This window comes from Hypanus sabinus, chromosome 7 (assembly GCF_030144855.1).
Source record: "Hypanus sabinus isolate sHypSab1 chromosome 7, sHypSab1.hap1, whole genome shotgun sequence".
NCBI classification, from domain to species: Eukaryota; Metazoa; Chordata; class Chondrichthyes; order Myliobatiformes; family Dasyatidae; genus Hypanus; species Hypanus sabinus.
The window spans coordinates 124798070-124821254 of record NC_082712.1 but is presented as its reverse complement, the minus strand read 5'-3'; the positions used below and the strand labels follow the sequence as shown (position 1 = coordinate 124821254).

The 23185-nt window shown below is 42.4% G+C and overlaps 2 long non-coding RNA genes across 2 annotated transcripts in view; one reads left to right on the top strand and one right to left on the bottom strand.

Moving 5' to 3' along the window:
* The window catches only part of LOC132397157 (uncharacterized), a 30494-nt gene extending 19148 nt beyond the window's left edge, over window positions 1–11346 (top strand). The window contains exon 3 of the long non-coding RNA XR_009513282.1: window positions 11231–11346. This is a non-coding gene — a long non-coding RNA (uncharacterized LOC132397157). The remainder of the gene's footprint in view (window positions 1–11230) is intronic.
* Window positions 8278–22320, bottom strand: LOC132397156 (uncharacterized). The gene is made up of 5 exons (XR_009513280.1): window positions 15524–22320; window positions 14532–14695; window positions 13083–13145; window positions 12206–12319; window positions 8278–11671 (listed from the first exon to the last, which is right to left on the bottom strand). It is a non-coding gene; the product is annotated as an uncharacterized LOC132397156 (long non-coding RNA).
* Window positions 22321–23185: the final 865 nt, after the last annotated feature.

Sequence of the window (23185 nt, the reverse complement as noted above, 5' to 3'; positions counted from 1 at the left end):
AAGCAACTAAGTAGGATATCAAGGTTTTTCCTTCATATTCTCTCTTTTCATCTAGCCTTTCCTGTTAATAGAAATTTCAAAGCATTAGCTTGATTGGACTGAAGAGTGGAAGAACGCACAAACAATTCACAAAAAAATGAAAATAAAAACCTGCAGAAGCTGGAGTACTGAAATAATACTAGGAAATGTGGGAAACACTCAATAGTTTAGCAGCATCTGTGGAAAGAGAAAGAGTACTAGTTTCAATTCAAGACCCTTTGTCAGAACAGGGAAAGTGAGAAAACAATTTGATTCTATTTTGCCAAGAAAGCGAGGAGTGAAAAGAACAAGGGGGATTTTCTCTAAGGCCAAAGTTGCTGTACTGATAGGATGATAATAAAGCCATATCTGATAGTTCACCGAGGATATCTAGAATTAGGGAAGGGCTGCCTCAAGGTGCAGCGGTTACTGCAGATACTTCACAATTCCAGAGATCAGATCTTGGAGTTTGCTCACTGGTGTCCATACGCTTATCCCCTGAGACGAGAGTGATCCAGACTTGAGAGAAGGGTCCTGATTTGGACTGAAACCAGAGCTGTTCCATATATTCCTCAGAAGCAGAATGCAAGGAAGAGGCAGATGGCCCTCAGCCCATTTTGATGTGGGATAGAGGTGTAGTGGAATTGCATATCCATGGAGAAGGTGCACTGGCTGGCTCTAGGAAATTGTGAACAGTCAAAGCGACAGAGGGCATCAGAGATGTCACTATTGAAAATGGGAAGGGACTGGATCAGGCTAGAAAAAGTGGAAGCAGGGAGGGAAGAAATAAATTTGGTAGGGCAACACCAGGATAAAAATCATGGGTCTGCCAAGACAGTGTGCTTCTGAATTTTCAGCAAGAAGTAGAAGCTGGTTGTATGGTAGAAGCTGGGGACTACAAGGTTGGGGAATATTTGCAGGAAGATCTCCTGAGGAACAACCTTAAATCTATGATAATGAAGGAGAAAAAGGCGATGGGTTCATGGCTCCGAGGGAGGTATCTGAGAGCTGCCCTTTGACCTCCGTGAATTTGCCAAACCACAGTAGCACTGCCCTTATCAGGGGAGTAAGGGTTGGTTCTTCATGAATCGAGTATTGCAAATTCAAAAGGGTTGGCATAAAGAAAAATCTAAAACAATCAGTCAACGTCACATCAGCAGTTAGTGGGGAAGAGGCCTAGAGAAGGTAAGAGACCAGAAGGCAAGGTCCAGGTGGATCAAAACTTCTGGAGGTGGGAGAAAAAGTCCACAGTCCAGGGTGAAGAATCCTGGTCAAAGAAATGGGCATTAAAGCATGGAAGACGAAGAGTTCAACATCATGCTTGAGCTGGGAATTTATTAGAACAGAGATGCAAGGGGGTCAAAGGTGATGATTGAGATTCATTTATTTATCACATGTACATCAAAACATATGGTGAAATGTGTTGTTTGATTTAACAACCAACCCAAATTAAGGCTGCACTGGGGGCAGACCGCAAACATTCACTACACACCCCAGCACCAACAGAAGATTGCCACAATGTTCAACAGGACAACGCAAGCAACAACGTTGTGTTTTATAGGATTGCCTTCATAATTATATTTATTGTGTTTTTGTATTGTTTTTTATTGTGGTCTTTATGCTGCATCGGATCCGGAGTAACAATCCCTTCATTCTCCTTTACGCTACTGTACTGAAGAATGACAACAAACAACCTTGAATCATGAATCTCAAACAGTACAAAACAAAACTACCAAAGCAAACCAAGCCCTTTACATCGCTGCCACCCTCCCCTCCCCCATTCACACACATAAACAAGCCTCCAGTACCAGGACAGGCCACGTCTGGGCCTCCAGACCCCGGTGTGACGGTGTGACATCAGGCCTCTGACTTCCCTAGTGGACTCACACCCTCACAGACCCAGGTCTCAACCTCCAGACTTGCTGACCTCAGTCTTTGACTTTCAGGCCCTAATCTTTGGAACTGATCCCAGACACCGGTAACGGGACCCCGAACTCTAGGCCTTGCAGCAACCTACGGGCTCACCGGCCCTCTTGCCTCACACATGCACAGACCTCCGATTCCAGAATCTGACGACCGGGAGGTGGGTGTTCACCAACCCTCATCATTGCTTGCTGACCCTACACCTGTCCCCAGGTTCTCTGACCTTCTAACGTGGAGCACTCTGACCTCTGACCTAGGTTCTGGCCTGAGTTCTAGATCCCCCACATCCGTGTTCCTAACACCCAACCTGGCCCCTAACTCCTCACTCTGATTCAAAACCCTTCCTAAAAAACAACTAAATCTAAGCCAAGACTTTGATGGACGTTGTATCTGGTAGCATCTTAACTGGCATAATCATTTGGAATCAGAGAAGGGAAGATCAGAAAAACACTGCAGGGGAATAACTCGGGAGGGAGGGAGACTGAGGTCAAAGGAAAGTGAGGCGGGAGAAAGATCAGGATCAGCACTGGAACTGAAAGGCTGCTGAACCTGCGATAACTGAGTGACACTAATCATAAAGATCGTGGACCTCTGGAAATGCAGGATGGCTTGAACATACCTGTGATCCTGGGTAGATCTGAACTGCAAATTGGTGAAATTTCAGTTGGAATGCACATGTGAGCCGAAGTCACGCTGAGGCAAGAGATGTAGTTATGGAAGTGACTTCTGGTCAACACTTTACCAAAGATTATAGTGTGCCCTCTGGTGGTCAGAGTCAGCCATGGATGTTGCCCTTCAGCTGTCTGCACGAGCCAGTACATAAGCCAGGGCAGAATGATACGGAGAGCAAGTTGTTGCCTGTGCAGCAGGCTCCCCCTCTCCGCACAGCTGATGAATCCAAAGGAACATCAGAGATTGATACAGTTTGGCACCAGAGGCATCACAGGGGTTGCCAGTCAGCGTTGAACTGCCTTAGGGACTCCAGCACCGGATTTTGCCTCAAGGTTTACACCCGAAGCTAGACCTGGTTGTCAGAGGCCATTTGAGATGCACTACCTCCCTCAGCTATGACAACGTTAAAGAATCAAAGATTACAGGGGAAACAGAAATCATTGAGGGGGAACAAGTCAAATGAGGTAGACAGAACGTGTTTGAGGAAGGCATTCCTGGGAGTCAAAAAGGCAGAGAATTCAACAGTAAATGAATAATATTTAAAAAATCTGTGATAGATTATACACTTTGAAATTTGTCTGCTTACAGTCTGCCACAAAGCAGGAAAACTAAAGAACCCAATTTAAAAAAAAGAAAGAGAAAGAGAAATAAAAAACACAATCGTGCAAACAGCAGAAGAAAGTGACAGCATCCCGAATGGGATTGAGTCCTTAGATCAGCTCCCTGGAGCAGCCAGTGTAGAGACAGGTCTTGGTCACAGCACAGCGGCCGGAGCTGTTAACCATTGAGAGGTGAATGAACATCGTGGGGAAGTCAGCAAAATCAGCCCAGCCTTCACTTCCAGTTCCAACCCTTGGGGTTTCCAGTCTGGTTGGACAGGTGTTTAAATTGTCCAAGCACCGGGTAGTACCCCACTCTAGGACCCGGACCCCAGTACAGCAAAACGCTCGGACTACCCAGCCTAAAGCCGATCTTGAACTCACCAAGTTGGCTCATTGCTTAGGACGATCCAACCTCTCATCCGAGTTAGGTGGACAGGTATCAGAACTCTTCCACCTCAAGTCCTGTCCCAATCACTCACTCCAACTGCATCTCCGACAGCGAAAGCGATTCCCTCTCTAACCCCTCTTAAGCATGTTGCTCTTTGACCTTGTCCTTCAAATCAGCTTTCACCACCACTTGCTTCTTTGTTGTTTGCTGTGAAGAAATCTCCAGGAATGTGTTCAGGTAGAGTTGCCAAACTAACCTCAGGCTCATCTATCAACATACAGGTGTTGGGTTAGGTCTGCTTGCTACTCTGTCTGTTTATGTTCACATTAACCAGGGCCAGATGTGAAAGATAAATACTACAGTGCAAACTGTACCCCTGGATATCAACAACATTGGCCCAATGGGGACTGAAACTTTGGAGGATCCAGCCCCAAAGTGCTCTTCAATAACAAACTAAGCATTGATCTTTGCAGCTTTCAAATTGTGTCTGATATTCATCAGCATTTATAAGCTATCAGTGTTGAAATAATTTGTAATAGTATTTTTTAAAGAATGAATTAATTAGACATACAAATAATTAAAAACATTAAACTAAACTCCTTTAGTGACTGCATTTTGAAACCTTTACCACTTGTATCCTGAGATCTGTCATAATATTCTCACAAAGGTGATTGGAGCAAAGTTGAAACTGTCACAACTGTGGGAGGATTTGAGCACTCTACGTTTTAGCTGTGGTCTGAAAGAGTGGAAAACACATAGGCCTCATCTAAAACTGAACAGTATTCATAAACTAAAGCAAAATAATTCAAAGCAAAATCTACTTTCAACTTTACTTCCTCGGCCTTCAACCCCCATGGACATTAGTAGATTCTTGGATCCAGTGCCAAGTCTGATTGTGTTGGATCAGAACAGTAACCCCCGGAAGAATGGGCCTCCTCCCTGTCAGCCTCCACAAACTCACCCATCCAAACAGCTAGAATCTGAGCCACTAGCAAAATTCAAGGATCACCGATCAACTTTATTCACTACAGTATATACATTTAAATGTATTAGGAATTTGCTGTGGTGTGTTTACACAATATGCACCAAAAAAACAAACATTCAACAATTAAGAACACAAGAAATACTACAGATGCTGGAAATTCAAATCAGTACACATAACATACTGGAGAAACTCAACAGGTCAGACAGCAGCTATGGAAATGAATAACCTGCTGACGTTTTGGGCCAAAACCTGCTTCAGGACTGGAAAGGAAAGGGGCAGACAACAGAATGAAAAGGTGGGGGGACGGGAAGGAAGATAGCTGGAAGATGTTAGATGAAGCCAGGTGGGTAGGAAAAGTAAAGGTCTGGAGAAGAAGGAATCTGACAGGAAATGAGAGTGGACCATAGGAGAAAGGGAAGGAGGAGGGGACCCAGGAGGAGGTGATCGGCAGGTGAGATGAGAAAAGAAGCCAGAGTGCAGAATGGAAGAAGTGAGGAGGGAGACAAAAGAAAAAATTTATTGGAAGGAGAAATTGACATTTGTGCCATCAGGTTGTAGGCTGCCCAGATAGAATATAAGGTAACCTCATCGTGGCACAAGATGGGTCATGGACCGACATGTTGGAATGGGAATCGGCATTAAAACGTTTGGCCATTTTTCCGTTTTTGGCGGATGGAGCAGAGGTGCTCAACGAAGCAGTCCCCTAACTTACTCCAGGTCTCACCAACATAGAGGCCTCATCAGGAGCACTGGGCACAATAGACAACCCCAGCAGAGTCACAAGTGCAGTGCTGCCTCACCTGGAAGGACAGACTGGGGCCCTGAATGCAGGTGAATAGCCAGGTGTCGCACAATGGCCACGTAGGGATAAGTGCTAGGTGGGAGGTTAGAGGGGAGGGACGAATGGACAAAGGATATATATGAAGGGAATGATCCCTGCAGAAACTGGAGGAAGGGGAGGGGTAAAGGTGGGTTTGCTGATAGAATCCTTTTGGAGATGGTGGAAGTTGCGGAGAATGACATGGTGGATACGGATGGGGTGTAAATAAGGACAAGAAGAACTCTGTCACTGTTAAGGCGGTGGGAGATGGATTGAGTGCAGAAGTTTGAGAAATGGAGGAGATGCAGGTGAGGGCAGCATCAAAGGTGGACGAAGGGAATCCCCATTCTTAGAAGGAGGAGGACATCTCTGATATCCTGGAAAGGGAAGTCTCATCCTGGGAACAGAAGCGGTGTGCACGAAGGAGCTGAGAAAAGGGAACACCATACTACCAGGAGACAGGGTGGGAAGAGGTATAGTCAAGATAACATGGGAATCAGAAGGTTTACAAAAGATGCTGGTCAACAGTTTGTCTCCAGAGATGGAGACAAAGAGATTGAGAAAGGGGAGGAAGGTGTCAGAAATGGACCAAGTGAATTTAAGGGCCGGGTGGAAGTTGGAGGCAAAGTTGATGAAATTGATGAGCTCAGCATGGGTGCATGAAGCAGCACCAATGCAATCGTCAATGTAGTAAAGGAACAGTTGGGAAACACTAGAAAGGAAAGCTTGGAACATGGACTGTACTGGGTAGCCAACATAAAGGAAGGCATAGCTGGACCTGTGCAGGCGCCCATGGCTGCCCCTCAAGTCTGGAGAAAGTGGGAGAAGCTGAAATAAGAATTGTTGAGGGTGAGAACCAGCTCTTCCAGTCAGAGGAGGGTGGTGACGGAGGGGGATCTGTTTGGTTCTTTTATTGAGAAAGAAGCAGGGAGTTTTAAGGCCCTCTTGAGGGGGGACAGAAGTGTATAGGGACTGAATATCCATGGTGAAGATAAAGGCAGAAAGGACTAGGGAATTCAGAGTTAAAGAGGAGATCAAGAGCATGAGACATGTTGAGGATGTAGGTGGGAAGGGACTGAATCAAAAGGGATAGAGTGGAGTCGAGGTATGAGGACATGAGTTCAGTGGGGCTGGAGCAGGCAGAGACAGTAGACCTACCCAGATAGTCAGGTTTGGGTAGGAGGTAGAAATGCGAATTCAACAATTATAAAGAATAATCGGGTGCATTTTTACCTCAACAACTAAGTTAGGAAAAATGCATTTGCATAGCATTGTTAACATCCCTTTGACAATGTTCCAAAACAGTTATCTACTTCTGAAGTGGCCTGGTAGTGTCACAGAAAATGCAACAGTTGCTTTGCACACGTCTCCCATGGGCATCAATGATAGGATGGTCATATCGCCCCTTTTGGATGCATTGATGGAGGAGGAAGTATTGGCCAGGTTGTTTTAGAAAACTTACCTACTCTTTATCAAAATAATGCTAAGTGTAGTTTCATATCTACCCGAGAGGGCAGATGGTGCCACAGTCTGACATCTCATCTGGGAAACAACATTATTGCTAGAGTGGCACACTCATTGTAATGTACAAGTGTCAGCCTGGGTCTTTTTGTATAAAATACTCAAAATATTATGCAAAAGTTTATCAATTAAGGTTGAAAATAGTGAAAGAGAACACTACTAAAGCAAACAAAATCCAATCTCATAAGGGCCTGGTTTACCGTTAATCCTGTGACAAGAAGTCAAGGCTTTATTTTCAGGTGCAAACCTTAGCTGGGCTGACAGCAGGGGCACTACAGATCCTGGCTGAAGAAAGAAACTCTCAGCCAGTGATCCCATTCCTGAAAGCACCAAAGTACATTGGTATCAGGTTAGGAAGGAGCAGGGCTCAGCTTTGCTCTCAGTACAGTCAAATAAACTGAACATGCTCAAAGTACCCAGAAATAACAAGATTAAATTGTGAGGCCAAATTAATTTTATATTCCTTTAAATATGGGAGATTAGGAACTGATCTAACTGATTTATCTACATTGACAGAAAAGGATTGACAGATTAAAGTAGAAGTATTCTCAGTTACAGGAAAATCTAGAGCAGGGAAAAATCCCTCATGATCAGAGGTGATGTCAGCAACCAAATCCTCATTTAATAATAAGGAAGATTCTCCTAGAGAAGGAACGGGAAAAGAATCATTGATTGAAACTGTGAAAAATGAGATTGGTGGATTCTCATTAGACATTGTAGAATTAAGAAACACAACAGTCATGATAAAATTGAGTAGTGGTACAAGCTTAAAATGTTGGAGGCATGATGTACCTGCTATGAAGTTCCCACAATGGAAACAGGCTCTTCAACCCACCACCTTTGTGCCAGCCATGATTATTCTAATCCCACTTTCCAGCACTTGACCATAACCTTCTATTCTATGGTGTTCCAAATGCTCCATAAACAGCACTGTGAGGGTCCCAGTATCCACCTTCACTTTGGGCAGTGCATTTGAGATTTCATCCAACATCTTGCTGAAGAAGAATTGCTTCAAATCCCTTCTAGGTCTCCCGTCTTTTATCTGAAACCTATATCCTTTAGTTGTAGACATCTCTGCAAAGGGGGATAATATCTTCACTATGTACCCTATGTCCTTCATATTTACAGCAAATAGGCCCACTTTCCATCTACTCTACTCCAAAGAATTCAAGTCCAGCCTATCCAGTCGTTCATTAAGGCCGAGATGTTCCATTGCAGGCAGCATCCTGATGAATTTCCATCTCCAGTGCAATTAGCATGAGACTATCAACATAATCAATAGTCAGCCCTTGAGTGTTTGGATATCCGTACATTTGTGCCATGAATAAATTTCAGGCATTTATCAAAGTTCAAAGTAAATTTATTATCAAAGTACACATGAGACCATATGCAACCTTGAGATCGGTTTCCTTGCAAGCAGTCTTGGTTAATCCAAGAACCATAATAAAATCAATGAAAAACTGTATCCAACAGGGCGGACTAACAGCCAATGTTCAAAAGACAACAAACCGTGCAAATACTGAAGAGAAAAAATATAATAATAGACAGATAAGCAAGCAATAAATATGGAGAACTTGAGATGAAGAGTCCTTGAAAGCAAGTCCGTATGTTGTGGGAACAGTTCATGATGACAAGTGAAGATAAACAAAATTATCTGTTCTGGTTCAAGAGTATTACGGTTGAAGGGTAGTATCTGTTCCTATACCTACTAGGATAAATCCTGAGGCTCCTGTACCTTCTTCCTGATGGCATTAGCAAGAAGAGAGCATGTCCTGCATTGTTGGGTCCCTGATGAGGGATGCTGCTTTCCTGCAACAATGTTTTGTATCAACGTACTCAATGATGGGGAGGGTTTTACTCGTGATGAACTGGGACCTTATCTAACTCTTTTTGTGCGATTTTCTGTTTGGTGGCATTGTTGTTTTCTATACCAAACTGTGATGCAACTAGTCAATATAGTTTCCATCACTCATCTTTGGAAACCAAGTTTGTCGAAGTATTAGTCATCATGCTGAATCTTCACAAATTTCTAAGGAAGTAGAGGCGCTGCCGCGCTGTCTTCATAATTGAACTTAAGTGCTGGGTCCTCTGAAATGGTAACACTAAGGAATTTAAAGTTGCTGATTCTCTCCACCTTTGATCTCTCTCTGAGGCCTTGCTCATGGACCTTGGTTTTCTCTTGCTGAAGTCAATAATCAGCCCTTTGGTTTTGCTACATTAAGTGATAGGTTGTTGCTATGGTACCACTCAGCCATATTTTCAATCTCCCTCCCATGTGCTGATACGTCACCACCTTTGGATCAGTCAATGATGATGGTGTCGCCAGCAAACCAAATATTGCATTGGGGCTGTGACTATCCACACAGTCGTAAGTGTAAAGTGAGTAGAGCAGGGGGCTAAGCACACAGCCTTGTGGTGCACCTGCGCTGGTGGGGATTGTGGAGGAGATGTTGTTGCCAGTCTGAACTGACTGGGGTCTGCAAGTGAGGAAATTGAGGATTTAAGTACACAAGGAGGGCTTGAGGCAAAGGTCTTGAAGCTTATTGATTAGATTTGAGGAGTTGATAGTATTGAATGCTGAGCTGTAGTCGATAAAGGCCATTCTATTGTATGCACCTTTGGCATCCAGGTGTTCCAGGGTTGAGAGAAGAGCCAATAAAATGGTATCTGCTGTGGACCTGATGTGCAGATAGGTCCCTTTTACCTTTTATGGTCACTTTTTATGCATTCTGTTGGAACAAACCCAAAATTACTCAACCTAAAATGGCTGAAATAAATGTGGATTATCACCCAAATTAAATTCTAGAAAGTCCAACTGTAATCGGAGCCCAGTCACTGTGAGCCAGACATTACTGCAGACTTACTCAGTGTCACTGATAGCCCAGCTGGTTTGTATTTGTATTTCAGCAACTCAAGTACAGACAGCAGCGCCAATGTTTTATGGTAACTAAACAAGTCAAATTCCACATTTTATTACAGGGGATTCCAAGCCTTTAAGCTGGGTTTTAATTCCATTCAGTGACTTCCACCTTATTCCCATGAAAATAACAAACCTCAGTCATCGATTTTTCTACTTGAACCCAGCTGAAGGCCACTGATTCTTTCTATTTCTCAAATTCAGTGATGCTTCTAAACTTGGCAGTGGCTCTAATGCCACCAGTGTGGAGTTAGCTTGGCGTCTGACTGCTGGGGGTGGGGGGAGATGAGGTGCAGAATCTGCAAGCTATATTACAAGGCAAGCTGACAGTGCAGTCGATCAAAATCATGGCCGGGTATTCAAAGGGTCAAGGTGAGCTAATTGAAGGTGAACTGATACCATAAATATGGACCTTCTTTCCGGTTGTTCCAGAGAAATCAAAATATTTCAGACATCCCACCCTGCAAACACTCATTTCAGGGAGGTAGCAGCATCAATTTGCAGGAGACTCCCAGAACTTCTGGGAGAAGTGGGATGACTGCTATAGAGTAGCTCCTTAGCAGCTAACCAGCTAGTTTAAATAATGTTAGCTATGCTAATGAACGAATGGCACCTGTTAAACTCACCTCAACAGTGATTTAACCCAGCATGGGCAATAGAAAAGTCACTGTTGCAAACAGCGCAGCGAGCAACACTGTCATTATTTTTTATCCCTATTAGGCAGGGGTACACTTTAGTGTAGTCTGGGGTGAAGTGCATTTTATGTGACCTTTTTTTCTCTCTCTCTCTCTCTCTCTCTCTCTCTCTCTCTCTCTCTCTCATTCTTTCTTGCTTTCTCTCTTTCTTGCTCTCAAAAATATATCGATTTCTGGGATATTGTATATAATTTGTGGGCGTCAGGGACCTGCTATCAATATACGGGAGACTCCCGGAACTTCTGGAAGAGGTGGGATGTCTGATATTTAGTGGAGTAGTTCTATGCCCTGGGAATATTTTAAATTGGGGTGATAGTGTAAAGTGGACAGAATCAAATAGGATGTGCAATGTTTTTGTTACGTTGTATATTGTGAAGCCAGATTGATGCCTATTTTAAAGCTTTGGTTTTGATTGAAATAGCAACTTGTTATATATTTGAAATAAATTAGTAATGAAATACACTGTTAGTTTACTGAGAGAGGATTGAATAATCCATCAGTTCAAAAGAATCCTGGTGTAACACCCTGGGAAAGATTTCACTGCTAATGTAATGGTTTTTCTGTAGAAACAGTGTTTGGGTTATGGTTAGAGATAACAGGGGCTTTGGAATCTGAGCTGTCCATTGAAGGGAGTGTGTTTTCATGTTGGTTGCCTGACACCGGGGTGATCTGGGTCTTTTGTTCAGCAGGATATGAAGGGAGAAGACACCAGAGAGAAGAAGTCATAGGACTCGAACCGGAGAGGGGCCATGATCCGACGAAGGCCAGGGAGATCGAAGAAGGATCGTCAAAGGGAAAACTTGTGCACATTAGACTGTTTCATTAAAATGGGCCCTTTTCTTTTGTCTTGCTTTTTCTTTGCTAACCCTTTAGTCAAATTAAGAATTACAAAGCTAAATCATTTAATTGCATGCGGTGTACTGTCTGTTATTTCATGGTACTGATTTGTAACAGGGTGACACATCACGTGGCATCCACACAAACAGGGGGTTTCGGGGTAGGCTCGCATGTTTGGTGAGACCAGAGATTGCCCTCCCTAGATTTACACAGCCAATGGAGCCAGAGCATTTCACTGGGAATGTGAAATAAAACTGGAAACTTCTGAAAACGTTCATCAGGTCCAGTAGCACCTATGGAGACAGAAGCAAAGGAAATATTTTAGATCTGTCTCTCCATGAATGTTGCCTAACCCATTAAGTATTATGAGAATTCTGTGCTCTTACATTACCATAGGGGTGAAGAGACAGGAACATTTCAATCTCAGACCTTTTTTGTTTAATTTTCGTCCCCTTTAGCATAGTTAATGATATTGAGAACATAGTTTTTGCCCATCCTCAACCTTGCCTAAATGATGATGGTGGACCAGCAAGTAATCCGTTAAGCATCAACTTTGCAGTGTTAGACTGTAGGCCAGACTGAGACAGTGAGCAACCTCTTTTCTCAAACATTACTTAAGAACCAGCTGGATTTATAATGATAAGACAAAAGATAGCAAATACTTCCATTTTTCGCAACACGAGTCATGGCTTCAACAATGTTACAGCAATAAGATACTATTGAAGTGAAGTCACTGCTTTAAATACAACAAAAAGATCAGTAATATTGCACACAGCTTTACCCAACAAACTACAGTGACTACCTACTTTAATGCAATGATAACCTACTTTAATATTGCTATTTGAAGAAGTCACCAGGAAGTACACCTTTGTGCTCCAAAAAAATCCTGTGGGATCTTTTTCATCCACCTATGTTGGGGAAGACAGCTCTAATGCATAATCCTATAAAGAGAATGAGGAAATGGTAAAAGTGAGAAAGAACCTCAGCAAAGATCTCAATGTTGAGGGATTTCCCTCTCTCACCTTATCTGCTTGCTTGCCCATCACCTTCCACTGCTGCTCCTCCTCCCCCTTCCTTTTCTTCCATGGCCTTCTGTCCTCTCCTATCAGATTCCCCCTTCTCCCAGCCCTTCATCTCTTTCTCCAATCAACTTCACAGCTCTTTACTTCACTCCTCCCTCCCCAGTTTCACCTATCACCTCCCACCTTGTATTTCTTCCTTCCCTCCCTCACCTTCTTAATCTGACTTCTCATCTACCTGGCCTGCTGAGTTCCTCCAGCAATTTGTGTGTGCTGCTTGGATTTCTAGCATATACAGATTTTCCCTTGTTTAAAGATTTCAAAGTGTTATGTCAAATAATTACTGGGAGGAGCCTAACATTAACCTCCCCAATGAAAGGAAGTTCTTGTAAAGTTGCTTTTTGGGAACCAGTGATGATAGAAGTCAGAAAGGCAATGTGTGGGTTTCAGAGGTTGGCACTAAACTCAAAGAATGAGGTCAAAAGGGAAATTATGGCAGTGTTATGTGGTCAGGGCTGATCTAACATGGACAAGATTCACTTATCCCCCCATTTTTGGGATGATTAAACAAATTTACACAGACAGATTCCCCGATTCTACATTATTTGTTCTTTCTTAAGCACATATCTACTTTACATAGTTGATGTTTCTTTCCCAAATGATCTGTCTAATCCCGGTATCTCACCTGGTATCCAGCTGTATTCCCGGTCTGGTGTGAATCCTAGAGCCCTGATTGATCTTTGCGCCCCTGGGGAGTAGGATGAAAGAAGGCAAATCACTTAGCATGTGCAGAAAAAAAAACATGTACACGTTGGAGCTACAAGGAACATTGACGGATAATATGTGTGAATAGTACCCGATTATAAACCACCACTTGCCTCGGAAAAAATTCTTATATTTCATTTCTTTAAACACTTATATATAAACTCAATTATAAACGTCCAGTTATTTTCAATGCAGTACTGGCCAATATTTATTCCTTTTTACAAGATTATGGTGTGATCATTTAGAACTGAGATACGAAGAGACTTCTTGAGAGCGTGGTAAATCTCAGGAGCTCTCCACCTAAGAGGGTAGTGGTGGTTAGATGAGTGGAATTATTTAAGAATAAAATTGATATATATTTAGTAGATTGAGGAATTAGAGGAAATGGCACAGGACATTTAAAAGATGATAAGAAACGTAGATAGAGTGGGCAGCTAGCTCAGGGTGGAAACGGCTAACTTGAGAGGGCATAATTTTAAGGTCACTGGAGGAGGGTATAGGGGTATGTCAGAGGTAGGTATTTTTACACAGAGAGTTCTGAATGCTTGGGACGAATTGCCAGTGGAGGTGGAAGAGGCAGATACTTTAGGGAGATTTAAGAGATTTAGATAGGTAAATGGATGAAACGAAAATAGAGGACAATATGAGTGGGAAGCAGTAGATAGATCTTTGAATAGGTGAAAAGGCCAGCACAGCTTAGTGGGCTGAAGGACCTCTACTGTTCTCCTATGTTCTAGATCAGAAGATGAGGCTTAACACAGATCAGCCCTGCTATATTAAATGATGAGGCAGGCTTAGGAAGCCGAGTAGCGTACTCTTGCTCCAATTTTCTGTGATCTTTTGTGCAGTGGTGTTAAAGAATATATAATTTAGTGATTATCATATTGCAGTTTGTAGAATCTTACTGTAGGCACTTTAACTGCTTGTTTTCTGTATTGCAAATTAAAAGTACTTCATCAGCTGCAAAGTGCTCTCTGCCATCCTGAGGTCAAATATGAAATAAGCCCTTTAATTCAACTCTTTCTTCTTTTATGTCAGTAAGTATTTTTTTGAAAGCAATGAGTATTCATGAAGCCTAGGCAGACCCAACAAAGAGCAAAGGTACAAAAGGGTGGTGGGGGGGTGGGGGTTGGTAGTCAATACTTAAGGTACTGCAGGGAACTGATAATTCGTCAGTAAGATACTTTGGCCTTCTACAAGTAAGTAATCATTTTTTTGTTCAGAAACCTACATTATGAGTTAGGGAGTAACAAAGTAAGGAACTTGTAACATGTGCAATATTTTGTGTTCTCAGAGTGTACCTCACAATTCAAACATATTCTTCCTGTTTATAAACCCTCGCCCCCCCCCCACCCCCTATTTCTCTCACCTTTTCAGTTTTGAACCTTTCTTCTTCTTCCAAATAGATTGTCTGTGTTTTATGGGTTTCAGCGCTTCTCCTCAGCTGGCACCTCTGCCACTTGAGCCAGCTGGCCTCTCTTGGTCTCCACCCTATTACAGAGGGTCTTTTTATTCTCTACATCCTCCCCTTCTCTGAAAAGCAGAACATTGTTTGATTTCTAACTTTTCTCACATCTGAAGACCAGTCAACATCCTTTCTTTAAAGTGTTAACTCTGGCCCTCTCTCTGCAAATATGCTACCTGAGCTGTTGCGTATTTCCAGCATGTTCTGCTTGCATTACAGAAATATATAGTTAACATATGTCCTGGTCAATACTGATCCTTCTAGCCAACAACCCTGATGGTTGATGATCTAGCCATTGCTGTTTGTGGCAGTTGGTTGTAGAATTCCTTGATTTACATCATAGGTGTATTTCAAAATTTCTTAACTGTGTCTGAAGAGAGTATTGGAGCATCTTGAGCTTGAGAAGGGGGCATTTTTGTGAAATAAAGATGACACCCTGTCAAGCTTGAATGAGTTCATTGGTGGGTGGTGAGACACTGCAACACAGATTCCCACCTGTAAGTGCTTCAGCATTACATTGTGCCTGCCTCACAAAGCTTGGCACTGGACTGGATGGTGCAGAATTCAGCTCGTCATTTGGACCTACCTCAATGGACTTACCTTCCCTGGGGGCCAAGGATCAGGTTAGTTGATTCTTCACACTGAGATGTAGAGTCTGCTCTGACCACTGAGAAGTCCTCCCCCCAGCAGATCCTGTTTGTAATTTCCTGATGCCTTTCAACAGATTATGGATTGTCAAAGACGTTTAAACAGCCTTTAAATGACACCGAGTGTCAGAGACGTTCAAAGACTATTCAAATATCCAAAACAAACACTGATCTAAACACTTTTAACATTCCACAAATAACTTAAAAACATATAAAAGTAAGATAACCAAAACATTTACCCTCAATTACCTTTTTCCAATAGGTTTGCTGTTTGTGTGCCAGCCACCACTGGCATAAAGCTAAGGGTTACCAGCAACCCGAGTTGAAGTGCTGCCACTATGGGTAAGGAGATCGTACATTCTCGCCGGGACCGTATGGGATTCCTCTGGGTGCTCTGGTTTCCTACCCCGTTCCAAAGGTGAATGGATCGGTAGGTTCATTAGTCACACGGGTGTAATTGGGCGCCATGTGCAGCTCTCATTACCATTTTTACGTGTTGCATAAATAAATAGATAGAGAGAAAATAGATTAAACAAATAAATAAATAGAGTAATCAACCTCCTTCTCAGCACATTAGCACACCACTGTCAGACCTGGTGACAGGTCCAGAAACAGAACAGAAGCTCAATACCCCACTGGCCGTTAGCTCAGTTCCTTTCTGCACATTCAAACTGAACAACCCTGCCAAAGGGCAGCAAGTTACACACCAGAGCAACAAAAAGTGTGAGTGCAGTTTAAAACGTTTCAACAAAAGGAGCTCTCAATAAATGCAGTGAAAGATATAAAGTCACTAATGCTGTTTACCAGATCAGAGAACTGCACTTCTAGAAAGCACCATTTTTCAAAATTACCTTCAAATCCCTCCTACTAATGGTCCACTCAGCCACATTAATTAACCGTGGTCTTGCATTGCCACTCACACCCTCCACTGTTCCAAATAATTCTGCTGTGTGCCAGCCTTTTGAACCCATCTACTGGAAGACTCAGAGTCCTCAATCTTCAGCTCTTTGGAGCCACCTACCTGAGATATCCTTTATCATATCCATCTTCAGCTTCCTCCTCAATGCCCTAATTCACCCAAAGAGAAACCAAGTCAGCCTGCCATGTAAAGCCAGCAATATCCTAAACCTGCCAGCACACTGTGTTAAAGGAAAGAGACCAGATATGTTTAAAGTAATTGATATAAATGAATATACCTTCCACTCCATCCAATTAAATGATGTAATGGAAGACTACATTACTTTTCTGGTATTTCAAGAAGCAATTACTCTGAGAGATGTCAGAGATTTCAGGGAAAATCTAAATGCATTTGTTTGTGATATAACCTGTTGGAGGGGAAAATTTTGGCTTCAATTTCCCTTGATTTACCTGTAGATGCTTTGCAACAGTCAAGGATCACATTCATCGTAATGGCTACGTATTAAACATTTTTTATTTTCCTAGGGCCATGAAAGACCCTCCTCTTGCCAAAGTACGCATGTGGAAACATTTATGCTTTCCCAGTTCTACGTTTAGGAAATTCATATTTTGACATCAGTGTTTGGGGTTTCAAAATACATTTCACTGAGATTGCACAGTTGAAGCTTAGTTCTTCAGCATGACTGATTGCAGACAATACATTTGGTATTGCTCAGTTCATTCACCCGCCTGCTTCTAAATGACTCAATGACCACAATCTGAATACCTTTGTTTTAAAGTTTGTTTGCTCCATATGCACTGATTCCATTGTGGCTTTGGGCATTTTCCAGCTAGTTTCTAAATTGTTCCTGTGTTGCTGTTTTACCTTCTTGGACTAGATTTTACTGTAAGGAAAGTCCCATGTGCCCCATAGGAATAATGAAGGGCATGATTGTGTCAGTGTACGGGGCTGTTAAGATCATAATGACCTTTAGGCCCAGGCAAATTGCTGAAGAAAACACCGTTTTCTATTAACTCAGTGTTTGTAAATGTTTCCATACAATTTTCCTCTGATTTCGATGATTTTTTTTTCATCCTGGCAATGTTACAACTGAATTCTCAGCTAGACTGTGGTTGCCTTATGTGCCACTAAAAGAAAGTGAAGCAAACTTCTCACAGGACAATCTGTGTGCTCTTGAAGATTTTGATTATCTTGTTATACTTTTCTGATGAAACATGAAAGGACTCATTGGTGAGCTATATCCATCTGCCAAAACTCCATCTATGTTAGTGCTGCAATCACTTTTGTATCTACATTAATTTGTCTTCTCAATTTACTTTAATGAGGTCATGTAAAATACAACTACATTAGAAGAATGTTAGAATAAAGAACAGATTCTATACTGACACTCATGCTTCTTGAAGAATGGACGGCGTGAAATGTTGACTATCTATTTACTTCCATCGATCCTCCATCGAGAGGTTCTCCATGATTTTGTGTCTGTGTTACTTTTAGTGTAGAGAAGCTCAATTTTAAATTCAGCCTTAATTCAATAGTCTGTAAATGAATTATTTAATCATAATATTTTTCATTGGCAGGATCGATTTTCAGTCATCTTACAAATCACAGAGGATGGGACACTAAGATTATAGTCCAAATCCATGATGGAATCCTATACCTATTACGGTCCCGATTTCCAAGAAGTAACCCTGGCATTGATTGTGAAACTGTAAACCCAGTCAAAGAATAATATTAAAATTAAAGAGCAAGTGTTTTATTTAATCAATCTCCAATGCTCTCAGAAAATCTTGCCATACTTACACTGGACCTGGGTGAACAATTGTTAACAAAATCTGGAAAATGTGACAAACCTGAAATCCATTTTCAGCTGGCATGAGGACAGTGCACTAAATGGTTTCTTCCTGTGCTGTAAATCTGTAATTTTCTATGATTCTAGTTATACTTTTCAAGTCTTTTCTCGTGCTTCACATATGAAGCATTACGTTTTGAAATGAGGGGAATGGATTCAGTGAAAAGTGTTATGGGACCTATTGCACCTCTGAACTATTTAAGGAATTGAGCATTCCTTCAGTCCTCTATGTAAAGGACCCATGGTTGGCACAGGCCTTGAACCAGCAATTCACCGCTCCATTAAGTGTTTAGTGCAGCTTCAGACAGCCCCTCTGATGGTTGGGGGCATCCCTGGACCTTGCATCCCAGCTGTCTACATGGTACACAAGCAAGGGCAGTATGATATGAGCAAGCTGTTGTCATGTAACAGGCCCTCCCTCTTCACGAAGCTGATGAATCCAACAGTGTGGCACCAACACCAGAGTTGCCTGTCTGCATTGAACTCAACATAGGACGGCCTTAGGGACTCCAGCTCTGGATTTTTCCCTCAGTTTACTCCCGAAGCCTTTCCCCTAAGTGGACAGAGTCACGAGGCAGTGGAGCTTTGAGATCAGAGCTTTCCTTCTCCTAGATGAGCTGCCAAGCCCCATCTGCCATAAGTGACTTGTTTTAAGGTGCCAGTAACCTGACTTTGCCTCTTCTCCTGTCAGTAGAAACTGTTCTGCCAAGCTTAGTGAAGGCTAGGGGTGCGACTTGGTTTTGAGATACACACCACTGGACGTATTTAATAGGCAGTGGAGGCTTAACCCCACTACCACCCTTGACTATAAGGAACCAGATGAATGAAGCAAAAAGAAGAGTAGTTGCTAAGCAGAAAATCACAAATATTTATTGATATTACTGATCCACTGTGAAACAGCCAAACAAAGAGAATAAAATCAAAAATATTTCTGAAATTCCTGTCAGGGTATTACAATTAAAACAGATTGATCTTGACCAGGGGTTTCTAACCTTTTTTATACCATGGAGCCTTCCCGTTATCCAAGGAGCTTGTGGACCCCAGGTTAGGAATCCCTGATCTAGATGAATGTACGGCGATATTGAATGGAATGTGATTACATATGTGCCCTTTATCCTACCTCTGACTCATCTCCTCTCTACTAAAGGGATTACCCTACGTTAGGTCAGTGACTTTAAAGTCAGGATAAAATCTAGACTCTTTGGCTAAACATGGCCATACAGTTTGTATGCAAAGTGATTTCAGCGAGCCACTTTTGTAGTTCATCAAAAGACTGTGTTGACAACAGGAAACTGGCAATAAAACAGCACAAAGCTGGCAATCTCAGAGAGAGAGAGAGAGAAAGCTAGTACAAGACGATAAAATTTACTGCTCTGGGATATGAGAATGAAAATCATTAGTTCTACTTCTGTATTGTATGGCACTTATGAGATTCATATCTGAGCTAAAAGTGCCTCAGGTTAATATAGGATCTTAAATATGACTAATTGTTGAAAACTGAATATTCTGCATTAATAGCACAAAATTTACAAAGCTCACTGAATCCTATTAAACCCATTAATTCTTCTCCTTACTACTGGATCCTCACTGTTCAGTGTCCTCCAGCCTCCCCCTCTTTCTGTTCGATCACAAAGCTCTCACTTTTCCTCCTAACGCAGTCTCAGGGAATATTTTGCACTGAAACTTTAAACTATCACTTCTCCTTTCAGGTGCTTGCTTCCCTGCTGTGCATTGCCAGCATTTTCCATTTCCATTGAGCTCATTATTTCCGACAGATCTGTGGTGAAACTCTTCCATTATTCTCTTGTTCTCTCATCCCACACCATAACCTTTTCTACTACCAGTCTGCTTTAAGTTTAAGTTTTAAATCATCTAACAAAAACACATGCAGTTCCTTTTTGAAAGACTCTGTAGACTCAGTGTTCGTTCTCCAAGGTGCCGGTTTATTACCTAAATAAACAATTCTCCATGAAAAGTTCCTTCTAAACTCTCATTTAGTCAGTGACTTTATTTTTTTTTGTAAAGGTATGAACTGCTCGCTTACAAGTTATTTTATCTCCCATTTTTCCCCAGTCACCCTGTCCAGCCCAGTAACTATGGGTAACAGGGAGCTGATCCGCTCCCAGATGCCACTCTGCAGCAACACAATTGGGGAGAGAGCAACTTTCCCCACACAGGGAAAAGCCAGAAGGAAGATTTCAGATATTATCAGAGTGAGAGGAAATAGCTATACGTACTCAATCAGTCATTAGTACCCTGCAACAAAATTGCACATTTTCCTAATTCCTCTTCAGTTTGAATCTTCCCCTGCCAAAAAAAAAGGGCAAATACATTGGCCACTTCATGGAACTGAAAGGCCGCATGCTGCTCAAGTGAGGCACAACTGAGCCCGAGTCGGGTGCCATGGGCGAGTAGATAAAAGGTGGGAGGGAGAAGCAAGCCATACGGATTCCATCTTCTGCACCTGAGACAGATGAGGGTTGAAGATAGGAGGTACCATAAAAGAAGAGTTGGAAAAGGTTATGGATATTGGGTTTTGAGTGGCTAAAAATTGAGGTGAATGGAAGATAAAAGTAGAAGGGGTGGTTGCAAATTGGGTGGCAAAGAAGATTATCTCCAAGATAATGACTGTGTAATTTGAATCCTGTTCTGAACATCCATGTTACAGATCAGGAGAAATAGGCTTATTTGGGATTTTCGTGACACAGATAAAGTTTCCCTGAACAAAGGTAGTATTAGAGATTCACATGGCCATTTCAGCCAGCCAGCGGTGTAGAGGCGTCCACACTGGACTTTAAGGCAAGTGATCCCAGGTTCAAATTCAGCTGGTTCCTGGCTCACTTTCCATCTGTGCTGGGTTGAGTGTTGAGGTGGCAACTCCGCCTCATAAAAAAAGACAAAAATGCTAAGGAGATAACAAGGTTGCTGCCTGATGCACCAAAAGGCATGGAAAAGAACAATAAAACAAATGGCCACTCAGCCCATCAGGTCTTATCAATTTTATGCATGAGTGACCCACCTTCTCCTTTTACTCACTGACTTTAAAATGCTTCACATTAATCTTTTTGAATGCTGTATTTAAATCAGCCCCCAGTACAAACTTTGCCATTCTCGACTTCAACTATTCGCCGTATTAAACAATATATTCCCCATTGGTTGTTTTGCCAATCATTTTCATGTTTTGTCTACTAACATCTCATGAGAAAGGAGCCTTGATAGCCCTTATTGAACTGAACCTGCTGGAGATGGATAATTAGAGGTGACTCCAAGTTCTTCCAGATAATCTGCATTTTATCTGTACTGTGGTTCACAAATTCATTGAACCTCCCGAGAATCATGCTCTTGCATTTTCAGGTAGTGCGCGTTTGGTATCACAGTAGTTGCCTCACAGTATAAAAGTTTTACAAAACTTTTACTTCCAGGTGATCCAAAGCAAGTTGCCTTGAAGAGGAAGAAAGTAAAATGGGTTTAGCTCCATCCAATCCACACCATCATCTGCCACAATCTCACAGTCACCTTCACAAGAGAGATCAAGCTGAGAAAGTTACTGAACTCAGCGGTAGACAGAAGATTTTATGTGAATTCTGCAACACTCAGGATTAGACTCTGGGACCTTCACTCCCTGAAGCCATATGATGAATTAAATGATGCCAGGAGAACATAAGCCAGCGTAAACCCATGCAAAGCTGCGATGTTGGACAACATACCCGGTCAGGTACTGAGAGACTGTACGGTCCAGTTACAAGGGCTCTTAATAGACATTTTTAACAACCCTTTGCAACAGTCCACTGTCCCTGCAGGCTTCAAGGCAGCCTCCATAATTCCAGCAACCAAGAGAGCAATGGTAACTGGCCTAAAGAATTACCGATGGCACTGAGCTCAACAATCACAAAGTGCTTTGAGCAGCTCGTAATGAATCATGTAAAATCCCATCTTCCAGCTTCCTCTTCCAACTACATACCACTCAAATGTGTCCATCACTGATGCCATAGCCTCAAGCCCACTGTTCCGTACTGACCCACCTCGAAAATGCTGCCTCATATGCCAGGATGTTTTTGATCGACTTCAACTTGGAATTCAACACGATCATCCTTCGAAGGCTGGTGGCTAAAGTATCTTCATTGGGACTTAACATCCCTCCCTGTATCTGGACCTTGAACATGTTGATGGAAAGACCCCAGTCAGTCCGAGCTGGTAGCAATATCTCAAGCTCCATCAGGCTGAGCACTGGTACAGCCAAGGGCTGTGAGCTCAGCCTGCTGATGTTCACCTTCGAGGTTCAAGACTCATGACGACACTGCCCATCATCAAGTATGCTGATGATACAACAGTGCTCAGTCTTATCAGCAACAATGATGAGTTGGCTTACAGAGAGGAGGAGGAGAGGCTTGTCGAATGGTGTGAGTACAACAACCTGAGTCTCAACGTGGTGGTTGACAGAAGGGATGATTGTGGACCTGAGGAAGGCACAGGTCATTTGTTCTCCATTTCACATCAATGGCACTGCTGTGCAGAGTGTGAAAAACACAAATTTCCTTGGCATGCATGTAACAGATGATCTAACTGGACCCACAACCCATCTTCATGTGTTAAGAAGGCACAGCAACGTCTAGACATTTTAAGGAGATTCTGGCATGCAAGACATCCCGCCTCCATTCTAACAGCTTTCTACAGGAGCACCATCGAGAGAGTCCTGTCTGGAGAGTGCTACGGAATCTTCAAGGCTTCAGACTGCAGGATGCTACAGAGGATTGTAAAAACCACTAAGAGTATTAGAGGGGTCTCCCCCTATTTGTGACTTTTACCGGAAGTGCTTCATACAAAGGGCCAAAGCATTGTTGAGGATCCCTGTCACCTATCCCACATCCTCTTTGGCCCACTACCATCAGGAATGAGGGACAGCAACATCAGGACTGGGACTGCCAAACGGAGTAACAGATTCCTCCCCCAGGCTGTGAGACTAATGGATACTCTGCCACCACCGACAGCAAGCAATTTACTGTTTACTTGAGCTGCTCAACTCACATGTTTTTAAGTTATATTTTATTAAACTTTTAAATAAATGTTAATAAAATTTAACTTTTTTCCTTATTTGTGTCAATATTCTGTTTTATGTGTTGTGTATGATATACGTATGTAGTGT